This window comes from Chinchilla lanigera, unplaced genomic scaffold, assembly GCF_000276665.1.
Source record: "Chinchilla lanigera isolate Chin_1 unplaced genomic scaffold, ChiLan1.0 scaffold00017, whole genome shotgun sequence".
In the NCBI taxonomy this organism is placed as follows: Eukaryota; Metazoa; Chordata; class Mammalia; order Rodentia; family Chinchillidae; genus Chinchilla; species Chinchilla lanigera.
The window spans coordinates 1,255,642-1,270,545 of NW_004955418.1; the positions used below are offsets into that span (position 1 = coordinate 1,255,642).

General features: G+C 43.6%; 1 protein-coding gene across 6 annotated transcripts in view; it reads right to left on the reverse strand.

Annotated features, from left to right (window-relative positions):
• Positions 1-14,114, reverse strand: part of Matr3 (matrin 3) — a 56,253-nt gene extending 42,139 nt beyond the window's left edge. Inside the window, exons 1-5 of one of the 6 annotated variants that reach the window (XM_013512914.1) lie at positions 14,019-14,105; positions 13,154-13,231; positions 10,435-10,514; positions 9,644-9,719; positions 7,188-7,206 (exon numbers count right to left, since the gene is read on the reverse strand). The gene's annotated coding sequence lies outside the window, so the exon portion shown is untranslated. Of the gene's footprint in view, positions 1-7,187; positions 7,207-9,643; positions 9,720-10,434; positions 10,515-13,153; positions 13,232-14,018 lie in introns of all 6 variants that reach the window. The other 5 variants (XM_013512912.1, XM_013512918.1, XM_013512917.1 and 2 more) reach the window with 5 other exon arrangements.
• Between the last annotated feature and the right edge of the window lie 790 nt (positions 14,115-14,904).

Consider the following 14,904-nt stretch of genomic DNA (forward strand, 5'->3'; position numbering starts at 1 on the left):
AAGTGAGGGTGGCTAGCCTCAAATTAAACTCTGATTTGTTCTCACTGGCGATTGGCGTCTCTTGTGGAATGTTTGGGACAAACGGGAATTTTCTGCCATAACATACCTTTGAGTAACTTCAGGGAAATTCTTCTAGGCCTTGTATCACCGTGGGTTGTGAAGATACATCTTACTGATACAGGAATGTTGGGTATCAAGAAATTTTAGGTATTGTTTGACAATGGGGGGAAATTGGTTTTTTGTGGTAGTGGGGACTGAATGTAGCTTGTCTTCCCATTGAGCTATAATCATGACTTTTTTTGAGATTCAGTGTTGGTAAACATGTTACTCAGGCTGGGCTTCAATTTGCAGTCCTCCTGCCTAGGCTTGACAAGTGCTAGGGTTACTGGCATGAGCTGTTATGCCTAATTACTGATACCAATTACAGATATGAGCCAAAGGAAGATACTGCAAACTGTATTAACAGTGGCTAAGATGTAAATTCCCCGAAACAAGGTTACTGATATTTGGTGTAAGTCAGAGTCTAGAATTATTTCAAATATGATTTTGTCTGAAATGTGTATGGTGGTTGAATTCTGGGAGGCTGAGGCAGGATTTCAAATGCAAGGCAATTCAGCAAGACCCTGTATCAAAATACAAAGGGCTGGGGACATGATTTAGCATAAAGGCCCTGTGTTAGACTCCCCAGTACTGCCCAAAGGTCTGAGTGAGGGTGGTAACTAAAGAAAGTTTTGTTAATCTGCTGGGCTTTGGGGCATTACATATGAAAGTTCCTAAACCAAAACTAGATTTGGAGCCAGATTCACTGACCACAGCAGCTGTTAACTGTGTATCTTTACTAATAGTATGTATCTTGTTGAAAAGATTAAGAGATGTGTTGGATGCAGTTAGTGTACTTTTTTTTTTTTTTTTTTTGAGACAGGGTCTCACTATGCAGTTTAGGCTGGTCTTGAACTCACTTTGTAGCCAAGACTGGCTGCTCACAAGGATCCTCCTGCCTCAGCCTCCAGACTGCTGGGATTATATTTCTGCGCCACCACGCGCAGCAGTTAGTGTACTTCTGGCTCACTATCAACATGCTGTAAACGGTATTCTGTAGTATCACACATCTTCAAGAACGTTCACATCAATATAATGTGACAAAATTTAGATTCCAAGATTCATTTTTATAGAATCCCAGAGTAATAAAATTATCTACTTAAATTTGCTGTTTTATCTTAGCAGTTGTCAGTATGCCTGCTAGAGATTATGGAAGTCATAATTTACACAACTATGTCTCACAAATGTTCAAAAAAAAAGGCCCACATGCATATTTTCTTAGAGGACTGAAACTTCAATAACAAATCCTTGGCAAATCAATTCTTTTTATTTAATTATGACTGAAGCTACATTTAGTTTCAAGTAGTATATTAGCCTATACCTTTGTACCTACTGGCAAATGATCGGGTACCCTTCACTTTGTTTTCATGCAAAAAACCCAAAAGAACAGTTGAGCATGGCAGTGCACACCTATCATCCCAGCAGGACTGGCCCAGGTTCAAGGCCAGTGTGAACTACACAATTAAGACCTTGTCTCAAAAAAGAAAAAAAGAAGGAAGAAAAAGGCACTCATTCCAACTTTCTGGATCCCATTTCTTTCCTATGTCGGGCATCCATGGTCTCCATCATATTCCTAAGCTCCTCTGTTTTTTAATCTGTATGTGCTCTAGAGTCACTAACCAAGTATTTCACTATGGTCACCATCTCTATAGTTACAGGAACATATTTCCAATTTGAGTTTTTTAGAGCCTCATTAATTTGCTTTGTTACCTGTGCTCTTAACACTTCAGAGTCCAGACAAATGGCTTTTGAATTATTCCACCTCATTACTCTCTGGGCCTGTCTTTAGTGAGCTACAAGTCTGGAGTTTCACCTTGTGTAAGTGTCCTTTCATTTTCTATTTTTTTAAAGTTTACTTCCTGGGTTGATGCTTGTGAATAGCTTATGGCAAATAGCTTTATTGCTAGTATGTAGAACCCTTGGGAAATGACTACTTCTCGAGAGGTCTTCCAGGCGTAGTTGGCTTTTGAGTCTGTTGCAAGATCCTATCCCTTCAATTTATTGGGATGAAAAGCTGCTGCCTGTGTTGCCTAGCCCATTTCTTTAGCACTGGCCTATAGTACTGTTTGTGACCCTTAGGTGGGTCAGTCTTGGTATATTAGAAGGAACGGCTGATAAGAATGATTCTGTCATTTTAGCTAAAGTAGTACAATCAGTAGTAACAACAGCATCAAACACAGCCTAGAAAATGAAAAACTGTGGTAACTATTCATTTACTACCTTTAACCCTTAAGAACTGTATTTGTGGTTATAAAACCCAAAACAAACCAGAAAATTATATACAGTAAGTATGCCCTCAATATGGTGATTTTACCCTCAGGAGAGAAAATGTAAAAGGAGTTGTGGGGGCTGGGGATTTAGCTCAGCAGCACAGCACCTGCCTGGCAAGCACAAAGTCGTGAGTTTGATTCCTGGTACCGGGGTGGGGGGCAGGGAGGTGGGGAACAAACAAAAAAAAACAAAAAGGAGTTAGGGGGTAAAAAATAGAGAAATAGAAAGGAAGAGACTAAAAGCAAGGCTGGAGGACAAAGGAAGATTATGCAAACTCTGGGAATCAGGTGAAGTAGACAGGAAGGAAAGAAATATAAATAAGAACAGTACACCACAAAATTAGAAACAATGTTCACACTCACAAAAAAGATCGAGAAAAAACAAAACCAGGGGGCTGGGGATTTAGCTCGGCGGCACAGTGCCTGCTCGGCTAGCACAAGGTTGTGAGTTCGGTTCCCAGTACCCGAAACCCACCCCCCGCCAAAACCAGAAAAAACAAAACCAAAACAATAGGGAAAAAAAAATGTCCACTTTAGATGTGTCTCTGCTGTCACTGGTGGACGAAGCCCAGATCTATGCTGACTAACCTCAGCAAGTCAGAAGTAAATGATGGGGTAGTGGATAATACCAGCAAGCCTGGACCTTTAGTTTCACTTAAGTTCAGGCTGCTTTCCGGCTGTGAGGCCAAAACCCAAAGTGTTCCATCTGCAACACTCCTTGAGCCTCCTGCTGGCTTGAACTTGGCTCTGCCTCACCCTGACCCTGGGAGTCACTAGACTGAGCCAGCAGCTGCTGTGTTTCCAGCTCAGTTGGCCCCTCTCCAAGATGGCTACTGGCCAACAGCCCTCTCCCAGGGGACATCTGAACCCAAATAACTCATCAGCTACATTTCTGCTGATGCATTTCTCTATGGAGGCCTCTGGGGTTGGTGGTAGTCACTGTGCACCCATAGGTTCAGGCTGCAGTTTCCGGAGGGAGCCAGGGCTCAGGGACAAAACGCCTCTTGCCACCTCCTTGTTCTTCACTGAAGTCTCTCTTTGCTCTCCCCATAGGCTTCAGTTCTTTCCAGAACTTTGCTGGGTCCAGGACCTACTTTCCTCATCTTCCTCATGTTGCTGTACTCCAGCCTCTGGACACCAAACCTCAGAGAGGCTGTTTACTACTCTGTCATCTTCCTCAAGTCTGCTGACTTTGAGGTATTTCTAAAAAGCAGTGTTCCTGACTGCACTATTTTGGGGACATTATGATGTTAATATTTATCAGCTGAAGTTCTTTAGTGAGCTGTCAGTAGAGGTGAGCTGCTTGAGTAAATGGGAATGTGAAAAACTGGTGAATAGCTTTGCCAAAGTCTCTTCCTTGCCATCTGTGTCTCCTTGTGTGGAAAAGGTGCTAAGATACATACAATGGGTGCTCAGGCAGTTACAGAAGGCAGCTCCTAAGAGCTCAGAGCTCACACCTCAGTGTAGAAGTTGAAACCAAAAAGGAAAAATACCATGTGCAAAAGCCTACAGGAAAATATACTTCTCAAGAACTGAAAAAAAACCATGTGTCCACAAGTGAGTGATGGGGACAGTCTATCCCAGGTTTGATAGGGCATATATATTAAGGTGAACAGGAATGGTATGTTCACCAAATAATCCCAATGTCTAGCAGAGTTCAGTGAATAAAGCATACACTCACTAGGGAACCCATCTTTGGTAAGACTAGTAACTAGCATTGTTATTCCTCACATTCCTTCTTGAAGGTATCATGCATAGGAGTTTGGGGATCCAGGAATTTAAACAAGTCAATGGAAAAAACATCCTGTGTTTGGGTACTAATATATGGGATAGGAAAATTGAAGCCTAGTATAGAAAAGGGTAATGTGCTGACGATGGGCATAGAGGCAGAACAGCGAGGCACACAACTTTTCTGTTTGTCTCTCTCCCTCCTCCCAATTCCTTGCCTCATGTCCAATCCATCTTTGTTTGAGGGGCCAGCATATTTCAGCAGGTTTAGATCACCCTTGAGCTGGAGTTGTCCCCCAGAGTTACAAATGAAGAGGAATTTCCAATGCTGCTACTGTGGTAAAACCAAGACTTTTTTTTGTGTGTGTTTTTGAGACAGGGTCTCGCTATGCAATTCAGGCTGATCTTGAACTTGCAATGATCCTCCTGCCTCAACCTCCCGAGTGCTGGGATAACAGGCGTGTGCCACCACACCCAGCCTAAAACCAAGACTCTTAATTTGGACTCTGTGCCTCGAAGGACATGCCATCCAAGGACTATAGCACCCACTACAAGCATAGGCACAACTACCATTCCATATGAAGTATACTTTTGTTTAAGAACCCAGGGCTGCACACAAGCTGTACTAAATACTAAAAAAGTAGTGTTTGACAAATAAGAGACAAAGAACCAAGTATATGAACTATTGCACCCTTACTTTATTGTTTTGTCAGTGGAATGAATACTTCAGTTTCAAGGGCACTTCTAGGTTCCTAAACACCATCTTCCAGTATGAAAAACTAGGGAGAAATGCCTGATTCTGGGATCAAGGCCAAAAGCACAGAAGATGATCTTGGAACATCTCATAGTACCATAAAGAGAAAATGTACCAAAAAGCAGAAACAAAAAACACAACCATGAGAGTATGTCAAAGGGATATAGGATATTTATTAGGCTACCCCCAAAGAGTCAACTAAGACTGTTCACAACTTTGAAGAAAAGAAAACATTACTGGATCACTACCCAAAATATAAATATATTCATATCCCAAGTCCATAGGGATATGAATGGTAAATTTCTTTGAACATAATTCCAAGCAACTTGTGTGGTTATCTACCCTTGAAAGCGACCTAACTCCCCATTCCTTCATTAAATGTGGACTGCTCATTCCAAACAGCATAGTATGAAAAGGGTAAAAGGAGTAGCTAAATGGAGAAACCTGAAAATAAATAAATAAATAAAATAAATAAATGGAGAAACCTGGCAAGTAAGACCTTTAGCCAAGTGATTAATGTTACCAACAGAATTAAGTGATGTTCGATAATATACCCTTGATGCGTGATCAAGATAGCATTTTGTTTTGATATTTCCTCCCAAAACACATAAAACTTACCCTCATCTTAGGACAGGGGTAGGTATGGAAGAATAAATCTTACTTTGCTTTGGTACCAGGAATCAAACTCAGGACCTTGCACTTGCCAGGCAGGTGCGGTGTCATTGAGTTATATTGCCAGCCCAAGAATAAAATAAACAAGCGACTTCTTCCCAGAAATTACAGTGTAGTGGGACCCTGATACTGACAAAGGATGTTAAGTAAAAACCTAAGGAAGGGCTCGGGGTACAGTTTAGCGGTAAAGCAGTTACTTGGCATGTTCAGTGCTCTGTGTTCCACCTCCAGCACTGTCAAAACAAAAGCTAAATCTTAGCAAAATATTGACTATTTAATACCAATGTGAACAATCACAACATACTAATGTAAAATATCAATTATTAGGGTAGGGCCGGGGATATAGCTCAGGGGCACAAGCACCTGCCTGGCAAGCACAAGGTCCTGAGTTCGATTTCTGGTACCAAAAAACAAAAAAATAGGGTAAACAAAAAACAAAAAATAGGGTAAACTGGGGATGTCTTTCATGACACTTATGAATTCGTATTTCTAAATTTTCTGTAAATCTAAAATCATGCTGCCAGGGATGGTGGTGCATAACTGTAACTGCAGGACTCAGGAGGCAAGTAGATCACTGTAAGTTTGAGATCAGCCTGAAGTGCACAGTGAGGCCTTGTCTCAAAAAACAAAAAACCACATATACACACAAACAACCAAAATCAAATTATGCTAAAATAATTTCAGTTCTAGGTCCATTTTATTACCTCTTTCCCAAAGGGTGCTTTATAAACAGCAAAGGACATTCTCATACCCCAAAGGGTCTTTACTAGACAGGAAACCCGAACAAGTATCAGGCTCCTCTGAGCCAGATTATTAGGCTACTTCACTGACAAATCTATGATCTAACAACTTGGCTCATTATAAATGTTCCTAAGTAACAGGAGAAAGATGTTGCCAAGCAAAGATTTTAAGTATTACAGTTAATTTGTTAATTCAGCGACTGTTTTCCAAGAGAATATTGACAGGTCCATTAAATGGAGCTGTTCATAAAATCCTAATTAAGCAACAAGATTCACAGGAGTCATGGTCACTCTTTTTAAGTTCTTAATTAGTTGCTCACAGCAGGCAGTTTTCCTTTGTGTAAATTCCTAGGCACTTAGCTACCTTTTTGTGTCCCTTAGCGTCTTGTAGAATTTATTCCTCTGCTCCATTTTCCTGACTGAAATGTGAGAAGTGATCCAAAATTTCCATGTAAAAAATATCCAGTGCTGCTGGTGTACGCCTGTAATCCTAGCACCTGGGAGGCTGAGGCAGGACTGCTTTGAGTTTGACGTCAGCCTGGGCTACACAGTGAGTCAAACCAGCCTGGACTACATAGTGAGACCTTCTCTCAAAACAAACAAAAATTTTAATGTCATTAATTTCTTTGAACCCAGCAAAAAATGACATAAAATGATGTGTCACAGCACAGCACTTACTAAATTCCAGTCTCCACCTACCTTTAAATTTTCCCCTTTTAATGTAGTACAGGGCTGAATCCTAAAGCTTAGTCACTGCTATGAAGAGGGAGGGTATTTGTGTTTATTTCTACCTATGGCAGTTGGCAGCTTCTATATTCAGAACAGGAACCCTGCCAGGCTAATTCTGGTCTCCACTGCAACACAGAAGGATGATAGAGATGGCAAGAAGCTACAATGAATTTTACTTCGTCTTCTTATACTCACCAAGGCATAAGTTTCCTTGCTAGTAAAAAAAAAAAAAAAAAAAAAAGTCAACAGGGATAGGGAGGTGACTCATTAATTTCACCTATCAATTAGGAAATCCCATTAAATTATTTCAATGTGTATGTTTATGCCACTGAAAACTCTTGGGACACTGAAGTACAGACACACGAACACTGACGGAATTACTCCTTTTCAAGTTGCATCACAGGAACCTCCCTACACATGGGTAACTAACTGTACTGGATAGGAAGGCCTTGAACACATAGAACACAAGACTCCAGATTTAAAACTCTATGGAGGAGCTGGGCGTGGTGACACATACCTGTAATCCTGGTACTAAAGAGGCTGCGGCAAGAGGATCCTTGCAAGTTTGAGACCAGCCTGGGCTACCAAGAGAGCTCAAGGCCAGTCTGAACTACATAGCAAGACTCTGTCTCAAAAAGACAAAAATCCCCACAAATCTCTATAGAGGGCTGGAGTTATAACTCAGTGGTGGAGTAGAGCCCTGGGTTCAAACCTAGCGTAGACTGGGCATAGTGGCACACACCTGCAATCCCAGCACTTGCAAGGCTGAGGCAGGAGGACTGCCATGAGTTCAAGGCCAGCCAGGGCTACAGAGCAAGACCCTGTCTCAAAAAACCAAAACAAAACATAAAATGCCAGCACACATGCAAAAAAAAAAAAAAAAAACCTTATAAACTTAATCACAAAATTTTTCTTTTCTTTACCTGGTATAGTTTGTGACCAAAGGTTGTGCTGGTAAGTGAAAACTGCTTGGTGTTCTTTTTCTTTTTTCGCTACTGGGAATTGAACTCCAGACCTCGTGCTTGCCAGGCAGGTACTATGGGGCAATGAGCTATATCCTTGGCCCTGCTTGCTGTTAAGACTCCCCCTCTTGGGTGTAAATTAAAAGTTGACTGCCAGGCGTGGTGGCACATGCCTGTAATCCCAGCACCGAGGAGACTGAGGCAGGAGGATCACTGCGAGTTCAAGACCAGCGTGGGCTATAAAGTGAGCTCAAGGCCAGCCTGAACTGCATAGCAAGACCCTGTCTCAAAGAGACAAAGGAAAAAAAAAAAAAAGGTTGACTGAACCACTATGGTGAAACCATGCAAAAAGTATGTATAAACCCCAAATTCGGAAATAAAGATTATTTTATTCCTGAATAGTTTTCCCATCACATTAGTCCTCTTAAAGATGGGAAGAATCCAAGACAAAGGTACTGATAACAGCAATCTTTTTGGTGGACATTCTGACACTGCCCCATACCTGCCACTACTGACCTGTTCAACTTTCAAGACCTGAATTTCATGCTATAGAAGAGGATGGAAATCACAACTACCCTGCTATTTTTGAATGGCCCCAAAAATAAGAATGGTTTTCAAAAATGAAAGTGTTTGGGTAATTTTTTTTATTTTTGAGACAAGGCCTTGCTGTATAGTTGTGAATGGCCTTGAACTCACTCTGCAGCCCAGACTGGGCTTAAACTCATGGCAATCTTCCTGCCTCAGCCCCCGAGTGCTGGAATAGCAGGCACGTGCCACCATGTTTGATCATGCTTAGGGAGACAATGAATATTTTATGAAATTTTATTGGAACATACATGGTACTAGACACATGGACTGAACCCAGGGCACTACATCTTTAGCCCTTTTTAATTTTCTTTTTTTGTCTTTTTTTTTTTTTCTTTTCGGGTACCGAGAATGGAACTCACGACCTTGCACTTGCCAGGCAGATGCTGTGCCACTGAGCTAAATCCCCAGCCCAACCCTTTTTAATTTTTGAGACAGGGTTTTTGCTAGTTCTATGTGGGGTTTAAATTTGCAATCCTCTTGCCTTAGCCTCCTAAAGTACGGGGTCACAAGCATGAGCCACCATGCCCAGGTGTCTAAGGCTTTCATGTTACAACTGCAAATACCACATGACCACATAAGCCTAATATTTACTATTTTGCTCATTAGATGAAGTGTATCCTGACCTCTGTTCTAGAATAACACATAATAAATTGTCTATATTGGTGAAATGTCTGAGCTGTCTTTTTGAGACAGGGTCTCATTATGCAGTTCAGGCTGGCCTTGAGCTCACTTTGTAGCCCAGGCTGGCCTCAAACTCGCAATGATCCTCCTGCCTCAGCCTCCCGAGTGCTGGGATTACAGGTGTGTGCCACCATGCCTGGCCTTGAGCTGTCTTATACAGTAGTAACTAGACAAAGAGACACTAAGATTAAAAAACTGATTTAATTTTGATCAACTTAATTAGCCATATATATATTACATCACAGAATTATTGTACAACAAAGCTCTGGGATATCACAGCTGGACTTCAGCTTCTGAACATTCTTTTCTAGAATTCAGATCCTTTCTAATTTGAGCAGAAATATAATGAGGATACTCGACTTGGTAGCACATATACTAAAATAATGTAACTAGGACCTAGACGACAAAAGGACTACATACATTACTCAGTGTGACACAGGGCTGCCAGACACCTGAAGTCTCAGTGGAAGCAGGTTTCTCATTCACATGAAGGTATCTAGGATTAAAGGAGGTAAAGATGGCAGGCTGCTTCTACAAGGGTCCCCAAGGTGCTAAAGATTGAACTCAAGGCTTTGTGCCTGACAGGTAAGTACTCTGCCACTGAGTATACCCCTAGCTCTGCAAGGTGCTTTTCTAATACAAAATGTTTGTACCCAGACTAGGACCAACTCCACAGCAGGAGCCAGTCCACTCTCAGAGGTACAAAACACTGCCCAAAGGCACTAGGCCACAACACTAAAACAGCATGTGGCGCTGGACCTCAAGGAAGACAGTGCTTGCTCTCCCAGCAATGTAACACAATCACAGGCATCGCAGTAGCCCAGATAGCTGACAACTGCTGGATTATTTCCACAACAGATTTCTCAACTGCTACAGATTACAGGCACCCCAGGGAGGAGACACAGATACAGGGATCATCATCAGCCCCATGCTGACCACCAAACATGGAAACACTTTGCAAGCTTTCTGTAGTTTTGCCCAATATTCAGGGAGTTCCCGCTATGTCAAAGACTGGGCTTAGCATCTAGCAGCAAACAAAGCAAGATACACTATCCTTTCCCTCATGGGATTACAATCTCCCTGTAAAATTTCTCAGATGGAATGATACAGCAAATCTCCAAAACCCTTCTTTACACAAATCACCAAAATCCTACTTTCAATTCCCAGAGACTAGCACATAAGAGGGCAGTCAATGCAGGAAGGACATTTACCTGAAAACTCCATATGCACAGTCCACCTGCCACTATTTCCTCTCTTCAGCAGGGTAAACAATATTGCTTCTTACATCATCCTAAAAAGAAAAGCAGGAAAAGCTTTAGAGACATATTATACTGTGTAGTGACAATTATACTGAGTAGTAACAATTATATTGACTAGTAACAATGAATTATCTATTTTAAAATTGTTAATTATATTTTAAAGTATTCTCCAGTCAGGCATAGAGGCACAACTGTAATCCCAGCACTGGGGAGGCTGAGACAGGAGGATACCTGTGAGTTCCAGGGCAGCCTGAACTGCATAGCGAGACCCTCTCCAGCAAAACAAAAACCTCAATACTGTTATACACAATTAGAAGTAAAGACAAGTAGAAGTGGCATATTTCCCATAGATTTCACTGGTTACTACTGTTAGGGTAAACTGAGGCCACAGTTAGGTGAAGTTGAAGCAAGGAGAAACGTTTGTTTCAGCCTGGGTGCAGGTAGGCCAACAGCAGTAAGACCACTGGCACTGAGCATTTGGCAGAGTAAAGTTTTATAGGGTGCTTGCGGAGGGCAAGGGATCTGGCAGGGAGGAGTGGAAAATTTTGAAACTAGGTCTGGGGGAGGAGGCAGCCTTGTGGTTTTTCATGGTATCTGAGTTTGCAGGTTTATTTAGAGATTTCCTCAGATGAGTACATGGGGGTGATGCCTGTTAGGATAAGCCACTACTTGTTAGCAGTCCTGTCTGTGAAAAGTTGCCCGGAGCTATGGAATCTGAGGATCTTTGGTGCCCTCTGCAAAGGATGATTCCCCCAAGAGAGGGTCAGAATGCAGCCTTTGTTTTTTTCTTGATACCAGGAATCAAACTCAGGACCTCACACTTGCCAGGCAGGGGCTTGTGCCGCTGACCTATATCCCCAGCCCATGTACAGCCTTCAAGAGGGCCTTTATTTTTATCTTTGTCAATAGACAATGTACATAACTCATGCCCCTCTTAACTCTGCTTTCCTTTTGGAAGTAGATCTTTCAGGTGCACCATTCAAAAGCTTCAAGTTTCTGCTAAAAAAAACTGTTGAAGGTGTCATGCCTTGTTTTTTTCTGGACAGATTTTGCAGGTCAGAACAAGTGCCCCCTTCTCCCTAAGCTGGGTTCTGCTGCTGGGTCTCAGGGCTCAGCACTGATACTCCACCCTGGTTTATATCCCACGTCCATGGAGAGACTTGTCTTTATTTGGAGGGAAAAAGAGGCCTTTATAAGCGATGAGTTGATAGAGGGTCCCCTTGTGAGGAAACCTCTCTGACAGATTGAGGCATGGCTGTGTAGGATATGGAAAGCATAATTTTGAGTGTGAATATTCATCTTGTGTCCTTTTGCCAAGGACAATGTTAGGGTTAACGCAATGAGCTCTGCCCATAGAGAAGTTGTGTGTGGTGGCGGGGCTTGCACTTCTATTATTGAATTTGTGCTGACAACTGCATAGCCTGCTCCAGCTGAGTTAAGAAAGCTTATGCCCCTTATCTGTAGAGGTGGAAATAGTGTTGTGTATGGCTCAAGATTTATCATAGTTCCCACTGTTTGACTTTTCCTTGCCTATGATTATCATAAAGCTAATCATCCCCCAAACCCTCTGGATAGCCTTAGTGTTAAGACCCCACAGGTGAAAGGCTATTCACAATTAACATTTAAGGCATTCATACAAAGCCCTCAACATTTAGCTGACAGAATCCCTTTAACAGAAAAGCCAATTGGTGGAACAAAACAAGCTTTGATAACTTAGTTCCCTGTCCCCCTAAACCCGCACCAGTTCCTCCTGTGTAAACTAGGATGCTACTTTTCACAGAAGCAGTAACTAAGTCAACTCTATTGGACAAGCTCCAGAAACACACTGAGTGGTAAATTTTTTCCTAGAACTGAGGAGTCCATTTTCAAAAAAATAGCATTCTAAAACATCACTATGATGGGGATTTAATACACTAAAGGGGCACCAACTCTGTTCACTGTTGAAAATTAGTACCAACACAAATACACTGTCAACTCAAAGCAGAAATTAGTATAGATATTTCCAAATTTAGGTCCCAGGGCCTCTCTACCAACTATATTTTATTGAAGAGCTAGAGTCTGCCGGTAATTTTGCTGTTAAGGTAGGATTTTACTATGTTGTCTGGGAAGATCAAGTGATCTCCCTGCCTCGGTCTCCATACCATCTATAAAGCAAACTCATACCAGTATTTCCCTGATAGGGCACCCCATGGAGAATTTCAGTGATGAAATCCTTTAACCATTGTGAGAATGGGAGCCCTAAACCTTGATTTCAATGAAACTAACTTCTTCCTATACCAGACCCTTTAAGTGCTTCATAGGCACTACAAAAATTTTAATTTCCCTTTCTATTTACACATTCTTCCCTGATTTGATCACTGCGTTGTTTACAAGGTGTTGAGTAAAGTAAATCCATACTAGTCAAACCCATTAGACCACAACTACTCAGGAAGATAAGGACTTTTAGGTTTTATCCCTGCAAAAGTTATCCTCTTACAGATTTAACCTTACTGGATAAAAAACTATGCTGACATCCTGGAACAGTTAACACAAGTGTCATGAACCAGGACCAGAATGCCAACCAGCTATTTGCTGCTGTTCTCCCAGCAGTGTAACACACGCCCAGGTACACGACAACCTAGGCAGCTGCCTACAACTGGGGCACAAAAGGGGTGAACTGGGTTGCACTCACCTGGGGTCTCTTCTACCCGAGGCCTAACATCGACCATTTCTGCAATCAAAGCATTCCAGGTTATAAACGGCCAGCAGTCTGGAAAGCACACGTGCAGCTTGTGAAGCCAGAGCCACAGAAACAACGGCGACCATTAAAGGCAGGGGGGCTAGGATGTAGCTTAGTTTGAAGGCCCTAAATTCAATCGCCATTACCGCAAAACAAACAATAACCAACAGGTTTACAAAAACGTTAATAAACGTGTCTACACACTCACCATCATAATTCACCTTATTTATGTAAGGCTAGGCTAGCTCAGCCCGTGTCTTCTCCCAACCATTTTCAAATATATCTCACCCCTAATCTCCAAAATATCAGAGGAACAGGAGCATAACTGAGGATTCATTGCTCGTGTCTACAAACAGCACCTAAAAGCGGTCTGGTCCTTTGCTGGCCTTGGGCCGAGAGGGGCCGCGCCAGCTCCACCTGGACACGTGCTCCCCACAGCCTTCCCAAGTACGATTCGTGCCCGCGGCGCCCCGAGACGGGGCTCTCGGAGTCCGGCTCCAGATGACTCCCCAGCGAGAAAGAGGGCCAGCGGAACACGGGGGGAAAACCCCAGGCTCTTTAAGATGCTTCCCAGTGGGGGCTGGGGATTTCGCTCAGCGGCACAGCGCCTGCCTGGCAAGCGCAAGGTCGTGAGTTCGATTCCCGATACCGGAAACCCCCCCCCCGAAAAAAAAAAGCTTCCCAGCCCGGAGTCACAAGTAAGCGAACTCCAGCTTTGTCCCGTGCCCCGGCCGGAGCCTCCACACATACGTTCCCCGCTAAGGAGCGTAAACCACTCCAGTAAATCACCCGCTCTCCCCGCCAGGCCCCAACTCACTCGCACGCGCGGAGAGCTCCGCTGGCAGCACCAGCCGGCTCGGAGGCCGCAGGTGAAAGGGCAGCCGGGAGGCGCGGGAGCCCCGCCCCGGGCAGGCCGGTGGGCGGGGCCTTGTGGGCGGGGCACACACCTCCCCCCCGCCCCGGAAAGGCGGGGTTTAAAGTTCAAGCGCGGAGAGGAAGTGTACACGCCGCGCGCACGCGAGAGTCTCCGGTGGAAAAGGGCCCGGGGTGCCGTCCTGTTTTTATGCATGGGTTGAAGGGGCGATAGGTTGGAGCTGCGAAGGAGAGGACCTTGTGTGTGTCCTAGAGAGCTGGGCTGACTGCCTGCCTGCTCAGAGCGCGGCCACGGCGCGTGTCTCGCACACGTGTGGCCGTTTTTGGTGGCTGTAAGCCTGCCCCACGCCTTTGTGCTTCCCACGCTGATCCTCCTTCTGTAGCCGCGCTGTCACAGGGCTAATGGATCTCCCACCCACACAGGTCACCTTGGTCTGGTCCTCGAGATCTCTCCAGGAGAGTTTCCGGACTCAACCCTATTGCCTAACCCTGCAGACTGCAGCCCTGGTTCTCTGCAGTAAGACCCACTGAAAATGTGGTCTCCAAAGTAAGACCCTTACTTGATCTGCAGCGCCAAAGAACGCCAGCTCTCTCTGCCTGGCACAGTCGGCCCAGTGTCTAGTCTGGACAGACAGAACGTTATGTTAGGAAGATTTCTTTTGAACAGTGAAACTTCCTTTCTTCCCAAGGTAGAGTCGTTATGATTCTGTCCTGCTTTATAGAGGGTGATGCTGGGGCCCAGAAAGAAAAAAGCCTACTGGCAGTAATTCCTACATTTATTTGTAATTTCCTAGGTTCCAGAGCGCCTCCCTTTCCACTACTTTTTCCCC